At 42.0% G+C, this 12,144-nt stretch overlaps 2 pseudogenes; both read left to right on the plus strand.

The window, feature by feature from the left end:
- The first annotated feature begins 698 nt into the window (after positions 1-698).
- On the plus strand, positions 699-2,293 carry LOC133230755 (retinoblastoma-like protein 1; annotated as a pseudogene).
- Positions 2,294-2,739: 446 nt separating this feature from the next.
- LOC133230758 (retinoblastoma-like protein 1) lies at positions 2,740-3,718 on the plus strand (annotated as a pseudogene).
- Positions 3,719-12,144: the final 8,426 nt, after the last annotated feature.

Raw genomic sequence — 12,144 nt, forward strand, 5'->3', positions numbered from 1 at the left:
CTCACACCATGTACCTGCATAAACTCCAAATAAATTAGAAATCCCGAAATCTCTGTGTGAAAGTGGAAACACATCAACTAGAAGAATCCATGAATGAATTTCTTTCCATCTTGAAAGGGGGAGAATCTTTTATTATTAATATTGAAAATTAAAAGCAGCAAAAAAAAATTGAACTGTAGTTAATGACATACAGGCTGATTACTTAGGAAAAGTGTACTGACGTCTGCAATTTACTTTGAAATGCACTGAAAAGTTAGATGGATAGAGTAAATAGAAATACGGTTAGACAAGTATGACAAAGTGTTGGTAACAGAATCTAAGTGGTAGACACATGTACACCTCTTTCAACTTTCTTGCATCTTGAAATTTTCCATAATGTTGGGAGAAATCCAGGAGCAATAAAATTAAATTTATAAATAAACCGACTTAAGCAGATTTAGAAGTCACTTAAGATGATATGCTTTTTATCACATTTCCGGTGAAGGACAGGCTCGGAACCCTGGAGAAGAAACGGACTTCTTTGAGGCGAAGCGCGGATGTAGACCATCTAGACCATCGAAGAGCCGTCGTTCTTAGCACGTCTTGGTGCGGGTGGTTGTGGGTAGCGCTCAGCGGAAGGAGGATAAACAAGGGCGGGCACCACGCTGAGGCAGGTGGAGGTGGTGGCGAGATCTGGGTGGCGCTGCAGGCCTTGTGACATGCTAGAGGAAGTTACACACTGGTCGGCTTGTTCGTTATCTGTCGCCTGCCTCAAAAGCATTATCCCCACAGTTGGAAACCGTACCTTGGAAGGAAATTAAGCGAAACGCAATTTTGAGGTGTCTACTGTAATTTTCAAAAAATTTGAGCCAATTTTTAAAGATGTGTTTCAAAATCCGTGTGAAGAGCCACCAAAGTTACCACGAAGCAGGAAGCAGAGGATTCCTTGCAGTGTTAAGGAGCTTTTTAATTTTTTTTGAACACTTTGTTTATACTCAGGATAATTTTCATATGATTGGAGATGATTTAGTAAACTTTAATCATTTCCTTCTGTGCTGCTTGGATCTGATTTTCGCCAGTGACATTATATGCCCAAATAGATGAGACTCCTTGAATTCATCTTTAAAGGTTTACCATCCTGATTTTCATATTGCTGATTTTAGAGCTTCTGTATAGCCTCGCTGTATCACTGCTGTACTGTGTGAACTATAGCCAGAGGGATAAAAGAACACTACTTTAAGCCGTAGGTTTCAAAACTATTTGACAGGAAGACTTTAAAGGAGAGAATGCCTCCAGGGCCTTTCCAGTTTACTGACAATAGCGAAGCAGTGAACACGGAGTGTGAAGAATATGTTTTAACTGTTGGTGGTTATGATGAGAAGCTCTTTTGGGGAGAATATGCAGAAGAGGAAATAAACTCCTGGAAGGTTCACTGGTGATGCCCTGTTTGGAAACTGACAACCCAGACTACTGTGGCGTATAACCGTCAACAATACTTTGAGACAAACAAACGTTATTTATACCTTCTACCCTACTGACAGGACAGAAGTATTTAAGAAAAAAAGTAGAATCATTAACTCCTATTGCTTCAGTCACTCAAAGTGTGAGCTGATTACAGAGTATTGTGGCTGGATTGAAAAATGCACCAAGAAACCAAGTTATAAATACTTTTGAGTCTTGTTTGTGTAATCCTAGGGAAAACATACTGAAACATAATGAAACTCTGCCAACACTATACTCAATCAACAGATGAACAGCCAGAATCTTGCATATACTTCGCTGTAAACAAACAGGAACTTGCAGAAATTTTGTATTATAAAATATTAGAGACTGCAATAGACATGTCAGTTATTTTAGAGCAGGATATATATTTTTCATCATTCCTTGATGGCCTGTTGTTGGAAATTGTCCTCTTTGCCTATAGCTCACTTCGTACTTTTCTCTGGATTGCTAAAGTTTTTAATCTGTGGCCATTTTATTCTTATAAGGTTATAGAGGTGGTGGAGTAACAGTGGAAACAGTGACAGACTTTATTTTCTTGGGCTCCAAAATCACTGCAGATGGTGACTACAGCCATGAAATTAAAGGATGGTTGCTCCTTGGAAGAAAAGCTATGACAAACCTAGACAGCATATTAAAAAGCGGAGATATTACTTTGCTGACAAAGGTTCATCTAGTCAAAGCTATAGTTTTTCCAGTAGTCATGTATGGATATGAGAGTTGGACTATACAGAAAGCTGAGTGCCTAAGAATTGATGCTTTTGAACTGTGGTATTGGAGAAGACTCTTGGCAGTCCCTTGGACTGCAAGGAGATCAAACCAGTCAGTCCTAAAGGAAATCAGTCCTCTGGAAAGACTGATGCTGAAGCTTGAAACTCCAGTACTTTGGCCACCTGATGCGGAGAACTGACTCATTGGGAAAGGCCCTGATTTGGGGAAAAATTGAAGGCAGGAGGAGAAGGGGATGACAGAGAATGAGATGGTTGGATGGCATCACTGATTTGAGGGACATGAGTTTGAGCAAGCTCTGGGAGTTGGTGATGGACAGGGAAGCCTGGCATGCTGTAGTCCATGGGGTCACAAAAGTTGGACACGACTGAGTGACTGAACTGAAGTGATCAGATCAAATCAGTCGCTCAGTCGTGTCCGACTCTTTGCGACCCCATGAATCACAGCACGCCAGGCCTCCCTGTCCATCACCAACTCCCCGAGTTCACTCAGACTCACGTCCATGGAGTCAGTGATACCATCCAGCCATTTCATCCTCTGTCGTCCCCTTCTCCTCTTGCCCCCAATCCCTCCCAGCATCAGAGTCTTTTCCAATGAGTCAACTCTTCGCATGAGGTGGGCAAAGTACTGGAGTTTCAGCTTTAGCATCATTCCTTCCAAAACTAAGCCATGCCCGTGGGGCAGCCCAAGATGGGCGGGTCATGGTGGAGAGATCTGACAGAATGTGGTCCACTGGAGAAGGGAATGGCAAACCACTTCAGTATTCTTGCCTTGAGAACCCCATGAACAGTATGAACTGAAGTGATAGAGGTAATGATCTGCTCAGAAGAGGGACTCTCCAGGGACATGGTGAAACACCTGAACAGCATCGAAGAACAGATTTTAGAGAATTTAGTATGGAGTCATGATTCTGCACTGTGTGAGGCTCTCCATGCTTCTGCAAAGTTCCTACCTGTGAAGAAGTTATATTCCCAAATAATTTTGAAACAGGAGGTAGGGACATCTTTCCCATGATGCCAGTGTCTCCTGGGTCAAAGAAATGGATGACCTTGTCATCCAAGGGTCAAAGAAATTTGGACTGACAGTGGAAGTCTTCAAAAGGGTAGGAAGCTGTTGTCTCCAGTTTCTGTCCATGAACGCTACAGTTCTCCTACGGCTGGGAGTGCTAAGAGACTTTGTGGGGAAGACTCCCCCCAAAGGAAATGCATAAGGACAGGATCATAACAGAGGGAACAAAATAGAAATTTGTTCCTTCTTTAAGCATTACCGCTGAAAATATGTCAGTTTCACCCAGACAGAGTCTTCTGTTAATGGCCAGAGACATAGAATAGGGACTGCTGCTACGTCGCTTCAGTCGTGTCCAGCTCTATGCGACCCCATAGACGGCAGCCCACTAGGCTCCCCTGTCCCTGGGATTCTCCAGGCAAGAACACTAGAGTGGGTTGCTATTTCCTTCTCCAATTAGAATAGGGACAACAGGACATAAAATTACAGTCCCATTGCATACAATCCAGCAAATGATGCTGGACCGATCACATTGATATCCGTTTCCATGGATGGGTCAGTCCTTAAGCCAAAGAGTGCTCTGCTGTCTAAATTCAGTGCAGCGCTTCTAAGAGTTTGAAAGATATCAACAACGTGATAAGGCAAGGTGAGCAGAGAACCAAGAAATGGGCGATAGGGACTTCCCTGGTGGTCAGCAGTTAAGACTCTGTGTCTCCAATGCAGGGGACACAGTTTCCATCCCTGGTTGGAAAACTAAGGTCTTACGTGCCTTGGCCAAAAAATATAAAAGCAAGCAATAGCTATCGATGGTGTTGTAGAATCACCAACCATCAAGAAAATGATGATGTGTTACTTAAGTAACTACAGGATGTTGTCAGTGAAAGAGCAGATCATTAGCCCCTCCCCATTTCTATGGTAAAAGCACTTTCAGGATGTTTTGCAGAAAGTTGGGGCTCTGTTTTGCAAAACATTCAGCCCTTGTAAGTAGTAAATATCACTGAGTTACAAGAAAACTTGCATCAAAATTAAGCAGGATTTTTTAAAACATTTGTCCAAAATGTAGTTGTAGATATATTTGAGTTGGATTGCAAACAAATGTTTTAAGTACCTTCTAAACATGTTAATAGTCATAGTTTTTCTTTTCTTTTTTTTTCTTTTTGGCCACACCACGTGGCCTGAAGGGATGGATCTTAGTTCCCTGATAAGGGATCAAACTCTTGGCTCCTGCAGTGGAAGCAGGAAGTCTTAACTCCTGGACCACCAGGGAAGTCCCAAAGTTTTTAACATATTTGTTCTTTGGGTTTTTCAGATGAAGTAAAGAGAAACTTCATCATTTTATAGCCCACTTTTTAAAATAATCAAATGTCTTCTCCTTCTAGGCGTCATACTATGAGGGTGAATAATCTGTTTTTGGCAAGTATGCTTTGAGAGGCTTATGTTCCCAGTTTAATGTTGGGCAGGAGTCGGGTCCCATAGCATCTAGGGTAGAGGAGATGCACCAGCCTGTCTTTGACCCAGCGTGGTAACTGTACATTCAGGTGCCAGGACCATTCTGGGCTGTCCAGACTCTTCTCATGCCCTTCCTCTCCTCGAATGGAGGTAGATTTATACCTGAACCCTCTCACAATCTCCACGACTTACTTTCCAACCCTAAGCCCTCTTAGCCTGGTGTCACAACCTAGCAAGAGAGATACTTGCTCCTTTTTAAAATTACTATCATTTTGTTTTCTAAGCCATTAACTTAATTATATATGATTATATTATGTCATATAATTCTCAAAATAGGAAGCTGCTTCTCAAGCCAATAGAGTAAAATACAGAAAAGAGTTGTTAGAAACTGAATTTCCTGTTAGTGAGATAATACCATGATAATAGGGGAGATGTTCTTTCTGAGGTCTTAATAGGAATGTTCATTCTCAGTGTCTTAATTGATCCCCTAAGAATAGTTGCCGGAGAAGGCACTGGCGACCCATTCCAGTACTCTTGCCTGGAAAATCCATGGGCAGAGGAGCCTGGTAGGCTTCAGTCCATGGGGTTGCTGAGGGTCGGACACGACTGAGTGACTTCACTTTCACTTTTCACTTTCATGCATTGGAGAAGGAAATGGCAACCCACTCCAGTGTTTTTGCCTGGAGAATCCTAGACATGGGAGCCTCATGGGCTGCTGTCTATGGGGTCGCACAGAGTTGGACACGACTGAAGCGACTTAGCAGCAGCAGCAGCAGCAAGAATAGTTGAAACCTTTTCCAAAACCACAGTAATATCACCTCATACCTTTTAATTATACTATATACATCAATGAAACATCTGCATATTACTCCCCTCTCTTTGTTCTCAGCTTCATTGCTACTTTGTAAGTTTCCCATTAGGGTTTTTATAAAGCAATTCTCTTTTTTTCAAACTTTAAACTTTTATCTTGTATTAGGTTATAGCTGATTAATGGATTTCCCTGGTGGCTCAGACAGTAAAGAATCTGCCTGCAATGCAGGAGCCCCAGGTTCGATCCCTGGGTCAGGAAGATCCTGTGGAAAAGGGAATGGGATCCCACTCCCGTATTCTTGCCTGGAAAATTTCGTGGACAGAGGAGCCTGGTGGGCTACAGTCCATGGTGTTGCAGTCAGACACAGCTGAGCAACTAACACACATGCACACACATAGCTGATTAACAATGTTGTGATAATTTCAGGTGAATAGCAAGGAACTCAGCCATACGTACACATGTATTCATTCTCCCCCAAACCCCGCTCCCATCCAGACTGGCATATTACATTGAGTAGAGTTTCATGTCACATGTGTGTTCAATAGTCCTTGTTGGTTATGCATTTTGAACATAGCAGAGTATATGACCTTCCCAAACCCCCTATTCTTTTTTTTTCTTTACTTATTTATTTGGCTGCACTGGTGGCTGTGTGAGGCTTTCTCTAGCTGCAGTGTGCTGCTTCTCATTGTGTTGGCTTCTCTTGTTGTGGAGAAGCCCCCACAGGCTGTAGGTGTGGGGGCTTCAGTAGTTGCGGTTCCTGGGCTCTAGAGCACAGGCTCAACAGTTGCGATGCATGGGCTTAGCTGCCCTGCAGCAGTGTGCAATCTTCCTGGACGAGGGATTGAACCTGTGTCTCCTGAATTAGCAGGCAGATTCTTAACCGCTGGACCACCAGGGAAGTCCCCCATTAGGGTGTGATCCCTGGGCCCCTTAAGGATGTTTTCCAGGGCTAGGGGTGCAGCTTTCCAAAGAATCAATGGTTCAGTATTCACGTTTTCTAGTGTGTTTCCAGGATCTAGAATGACATGGATAAGCAGGTCTTAATTTTGACAAAATGTTATCAAATTTACCGAGTCACCAGGGAAACCCTATGTATGTTTATTAAATTGCAAACCTTATTTTCTTAATGCAGAGTATTTAACTCTAACCCTGGCTAATTTGAATTAGTCTAAGATTTGGCTGTGAATTAGTAATTACGACAGGAAATTTATTGTTAAATTTTAAGAAGAAAAGTGACATTTTACTTTTCTGGAAATTACATCCTCATTTTTTGTGTAGTGTCTATCTGTTTTATAAGTCAAATAACATTAAGTCATCTTGAATCCATATAAATATATATTATACTTTTATTATATCAGTTCAGTTCAGTCGCTCAGTAGTGTCTGACTCTTTGGGACCCCATGGACTGCAACGTACACCAGGCTTCCCTGTCCATCACCAACTCCCAGAGCTTGCTCAAACTCATGTCCATCAAATCGGTGATGCCATCCAACCATCTCATCCTCTGTCATCCCCTTCTCCTACCTTCAATCTTCCTCAGCTTCAGGGTCTTTCCTGAAGAATGAGTCAGTTTTTCTCATCAGGTGGCCAAAGTATTTGAGTTTCACCATCAGTCCTTCCAATGAATATTCAGGGTTGATTTCCTTTAGGACTGACTGGTTTGATCTCCTTGCTGTCCAAGGAACTCTCAAGATTGAATCTTCTCAAGCACCACAGTTGCTGCTAAGTCACTTCAGTCGTGTCCGACTCTGTGCGACCCCATAGACGGCAGCCCACCAGGCTCCCCCATCCCTGGGATTCTCCAGGCAAGAACACTGGAGTGGGTTGCCATTTCCTTCAATGCATGAAAGTGAAAAGTGAAAGTGAAGTCGCTCAGTCGTGTCCGACTCTTAGCGACCCCATGGACTGTAGCCTACCAGGCTCCTCCGCCCATGGGATTTTCCAGGCAAAAGTACTGGAGTGGGGTGCCATTGCCTTCTCCGCCAGCACCACAGTTCAAAAGCATCAAATCTTCAGCACTCAGCTTTCTTTATGGCCCAACACTCACATCCATACATGACTACTGGAAAAACCATAGCTTTGACTAGACAGACCTTTGTCGGTAAAGTTACTATATATACACATATATATATATATATAAAATCAGTTCAATTCAGTCGCTCAGTCATGTCCAACTCTTTGCAACCCCATGAATTGCAGCACGCCAGGCCTCTCTGTCCATCACCAACTCCTGGAGTTCACTCAGACTCACGTCCATGGAGTCAGTGATACCATCCAGCCATCTCATCCTCTGTCGTCCCCTTCTCCTCCTGCCCCCAGTCCCTCCCAGCATGCCAGGCCTCTCTGTCCATCACCAACTCCTGGAGTTCACTCAGACTCATGTCCATGGAGTCAGTGATACCATCCAGCCATCTCATCGTCTGTCATCCCCTTCTCCTCCTGCCCCCAGTCCCTCCCAGCATCAGAGTCTTTGCCAATGAGTCAACTCTTCGCATGAGGTGGCCAAAGTACTGGAGTTTCAGCTTTAGCATCATTCCTTCCAAAGAAATCCCAGGGCTGATCTCCTTCAGAATGGACTGGTTGGATCTCCTTGCAGTCCAAGGGACTCTCAAGAGTCTTCTCCAACACCACAGTTCAAAAGCATCAATTCTTCGGTGCTCAGCCTTCTTCACAGTCCAACTCTCACATCCATACATGACCACAGGAAAAACCATAGCCTTGACTAGACGGACCTTTGTTGGCAAAGTAATGTCTCTGCTTTTGAATATGATGTCTAGGTTGGTCATAACTTTCCTTCCAAGGAGTAAGCGTCTTTTAATTTCATGGCTGCAGTCACCATCTGCAGTGATTTGGGAGCCCAAAAAATAAAGTCTGACACTGTTTCCACTGTTTCCCTATCTATTTCCCATGAAGTGATGAGACCGGATGCCATGATCTTCATTTTCTGAATGTTGAGCTTTAAGTCAACTTTTTCACTCTCCACTTTCACTTTCATCAAGAGGCTTTTAGTTCCTCTTCACTTTCTGCCATAAGGGTGGTGTCATCTGAATATCTGAGGTTATTGATATTTCTCCCGGCAGTCTTGATTCCAGCTTGTGTTTCTTCCAGTCCAGCGTTTCTCATGATGTACTCTGCATATAAGTTAAATAAGCAGGGTGACAATATACAGCCTTGACGTACTCCTTTTCCTATTTAGAACCAGTCTGTTGTTCCATGCATGGCACACCAAATGACTTGTGGGATCTTAATTCCCGGACCAAGGATCAAACCCAGGTCCACAGCAGTGAAATTGCTGAGTCCTAACTGCTGGACCACCACAGAATTTCCAAATCTTTGTATATATTTTTATGTAGCTGTAACTGTTGTGTCATTTTCATTGTCGTTATTAATATGCAAAATGTAAATAAACATTTGCACATGTCTTTATAAGAAACTCTGGATGTATTTTATCAGATTTCAAGACTGGATAGCAATGCACATAAAATAGTTAATAAAACATTGGAGTGTTGAGATTATTGAAAAAGAAGATGATGCTATAAGCAAAGTAAAACTGTGACAATCTCAGAGAAAATATTTACAACTTTTGTCACACAAAATGTTTACCTCTTTATAAGGAAAAGACTAAAAGCCCAATGTTTTAAAATGTGCAGAAGAAATAGATCACAGAGAAACAAATATGAGCCATCAATAACTACATGAAAAGATATTTAACTTCACTCATAATAAGAGCAACTCCAATGAAAAGTACCCTGAAGTGGCAGTCTTCACCTATAAAATTGGCAAAAATTTGCTGGTGGACATGCAAAATGATACAAACTTCATGGGGAGAAATCTGATGATAGCTAACGAGCTGAACAACATGTCTTTACTCTCAGACCTAGCAATGCCACTCCCAGGAATATACCTTGCAGACCCATCTCCACAGAAAGAGCAAGCCATCACCTTGGGGTCAAGCTTGAAAACCTTCAAAGAACAGAAACAGGTATCACAGGCTGGGCCATTCTTAATTTTCTATTTTGAAAAATTTTAAGCCTATTTAAATTACAAGACTAGTATCTTTGTTCACTGCTTCATCTAGATTCACTGCTCATTAATGTTTGTTTAACTTGCTTTTATTTCTCTCCGTGTATATGTGATGATGATGGTCGTGGTGTTGTTGTTAATGAATGGGCCATTTGAAAGTAATTTGAGACCTTATGATTCTTTACCCCTAAATGCTCTAGCAGGTAACTCCCAAGAACAAAGACATCGTTCTAATAACAACAATTCAGTGATTGAATTCAGGAAGCTTCTAATTGACATACGCTATTTTTTAAACAATAATTTTATTTATTTTTGGCCGAGCTGGGTCTTTGTTGCTTGTTGGGCTTTTCTCTACTTGCAGAGAGCGGGGGTTACTCTCTAGTTTCGGTGGCTCCTCCTGTTGCGGAGCATGGTCTCTAGGACGTTAGCAGTTGCAGCTCCCAGGCTTAGTTGCCTCGAGGAATGTGGGAGCGTCCTGGACCAGGGATGTGACCCGTGTCCCTGGATTGGCAGGCGATTCTTAACCACTGGACCACCAGGGAAGCCTTATATATATATATATAAATAAATATATATATATATTCTTTTGAATAAATACCCAAGAGGATTCTGAATCACAGGGTAAATGTATATTCAACTTGACAAGAAAGTGCCGATCTGTTTTTCAAAGTGGGCGTACTATTGGGTTGGCCAAAAAATTCATTTGGGTTTTTCCGTTACATCTTAAGGAAAAATCCAAACGAATTTATTGGCCAACCCAATATTTTGGACTCCCTTCAACACTATGTGAGAGTTCTAGCTGCTGCATATTTTTCTAGTGTTTGGTATTATCAGTCTTTTAAAATTTTAGCCTTTCTAGATGTATAGTCATATCTCTTCGTGGCATTAATTTGAAAATCCCTGGTGATTGTAGATGCTGACTGTCTTGATATGTTTGTTGGCCTTTAATATATCTTCTTTTGGGAAGTGTTCATGTCTTTTGCCCATTTTAAAGTTGGAAATTAAAATTTTTTTCATTATTAAGTTGTAAAGATACTTTATATATTCTGATTTCAACCAATTTGGTGGAAAACATATTATACATATTTTCTCCCAGGTTGTGGCTTACAGTTTCATTTTCTTAATTTTGTCTTTTGAAGGACAGAAGTTTTAAGTTTTGTTAAGTCCCACTGATCTTTTTTTTTTTTTCCTTTTATGGTTAGTGCTTCTAGTGTATTGTCTGAAAAACCTTGCCTACCCCAAATTTATGAACATTTTCTCCAATTCTTTTTTTGAAATTTTATAGTTTTAGAGTTTATATGCTAGGTCTATGATTATATGTTAGGTCTGTGATTCATTTGAGGTAATTTTTGTGTGCACTGTGAACTGGGTTCAGTTTTATTCATGCAAATATCCAGTTGTTTCAGGATTATTTATTGAAAAGACCTTCCTCCCCTTGCATTATACTCCATGTTCATAGAAAATCAACTTTGGGTCTATTTGGCAGTATTGTGTTTGTATGATATGTATCCTTATTCCAGTACCACACTGTCTTTTTTAAAGTGTTTACTCGTTTATATGCGGCTGCACTGGGCCTTTGGTGCTGTGCACAGGCCTTCTCCAATTGCAGCAAGCAGGTCCTACTCTAGTTGAGATGTAAGGGCTCCACACTGCCATCGTTTCTTTTGCTGCAGAGCACAGGCTCTAGGCGCTAAGGCTTCCTTAGTTTCGGCACGTGCATGGGCTGTGTAGTTGTGGCGCGGGGATTCTTTGTCCCTCGGCATGGGGGCTCTTCCCGGACCAGGGATCAAACCCATGTCCCCTGTATTGGCAGACAGATTCTTTGACACTGAGCCACCAGAGAAGCTCCAGTACCACACTGTCTTGATTACTGTAGCTTTAAAACAATTATTGAAGTATAGGTGATATACAGTGTTATAAATACGTATTCTTCCTCATATTCTTCTGCATTATGGTTTATCACAGGGTATTGAAAGTAGTTCCCGGTGTCACAGGTTGTTGTTTAACCATCCTACATATATACTAGTTTGTATCTGCTAATCCCGAACTCCCGACCCTTCCCTCCTGCACCCCTCCTCCCCTTCGGCAACCACGCGCCTGTTCTCTATGTCTGTGAGCCTGTTTCTGTTTCACAGATCTCTTCATTTGTGTCATATTTTAGATTCCACATGTAAGTGGTGTCCTGTCACTCTGACTGACTTTGCTTAGTGTGACAATCTAGGCCCATGCATGTTGCTGCGGATGGCATTAGTCCATTCTTTTCTGTGGCTGAGTAATAGTCCATTCTGCATATATGCTGCATCTTCTTTATCCATTCATCTGTTGATGGGTATTTAGCTTGTTTCCATGTTTTGACTGCTGTAAATAGTGCTGCTGTGAACATAGGAGTACCTGTATCTTTTCAAATTATAATTTCTTAAAGCAGTGTTTTGTTTTGTTTTTTTTTACATCCCACCTCTGGATCCCTGATGTGAGAGGTTGGGCCAGCTGTGTTGCAGCAGCAATCTGTTGTGCCCTGAGGGTGCCCTGGTGGGGCATGGTGGTGGTGGTTTGGTTGCTAAGTTGTGTCCGACTCTTGCGAGTTCATGGACTGTAGCCTGCTGGGCTCCTCTGACCATGGAGTTCTCCAGGCAAGAATACTGGAGTGG

The sequence above is a fragment of the Bos javanicus genome, chromosome 18 (assembly GCF_032452875.1).
Source record: "Bos javanicus breed banteng chromosome 18, ARS-OSU_banteng_1.0, whole genome shotgun sequence".
NCBI classification, from domain to species: domain Eukaryota; kingdom Metazoa; phylum Chordata; class Mammalia; order Artiodactyla; family Bovidae; genus Bos; species Bos javanicus.